The sequence below is a fragment of the Sciurus carolinensis genome, chromosome 3, assembly GCF_902686445.1.
Source record: "Sciurus carolinensis chromosome 3, mSciCar1.2, whole genome shotgun sequence".
Taxonomy (NCBI): Eukaryota; Metazoa; Chordata; class Mammalia; order Rodentia; family Sciuridae; genus Sciurus; species Sciurus carolinensis.
This window is the reverse complement of record NC_062215.1, coordinates 64422026-64422523: the sequence shown is the minus strand read 5'-3', so window position 1 is coordinate 64422523 and position 498 is coordinate 64422026. Positions and strand designations below refer to the sequence as shown.

The following is a 498-nucleotide window of genomic DNA, read 5'->3' as shown; positions in this document are numbered from 1 at the left end:
CCCAAGGCTTTGTGCATACAAGGCAAGCACTCTACCGACTGAGCTATCTCCCCAGCACCCCCGCCAGCCATTTTTATATTTTATTTTGAGACAGGTCTCCAGTTACTTAGGGCCTTGCTAAGTTGCTGAGGCTGACCTTGAATTTACAATTCCCCTGCCTCAGCCTCCTGAACTGCTAGGATTATAGGCATGTGCCACCATGCCTGACCACTGCACAAGTTTCTAATAGGTACCTTAAATTGAGGTCCCAATCCCACTTCAAATTTCCTTCCACCAGGCACAAGGGCACATGCCTATAATTCCTGCAACTCAGGAGGCTGAGGCAGAAGGATCATGAGTTTGAAACCAGTTTTAGCAATTTAGCAAGACCCTAAGCAACTTAGCAAAACTCTGCCTCAATATAAAACATAAGAAAAGCTGGGGGGCTGGGGAGATAGCTCAGTCGGTAGAGTGCTTGCCTTATAAGCACAAGGCCCTGGGTTCGATCCCCAGTACCCA

The 498-nt window shown here is 48.0% G+C and overlaps 1 non-coding gene across 1 annotated transcript; it reads left to right on the top strand.

The window, feature by feature from the left end:
* Positions 1-427: 427 nt before the first annotated feature.
* Positions 428-498, top strand: Trnai-uau (transfer RNA isoleucine (anticodon UAU)). Its single transcript has one exon. It is a non-coding gene; the product is annotated as a tRNA-Ile (tRNA).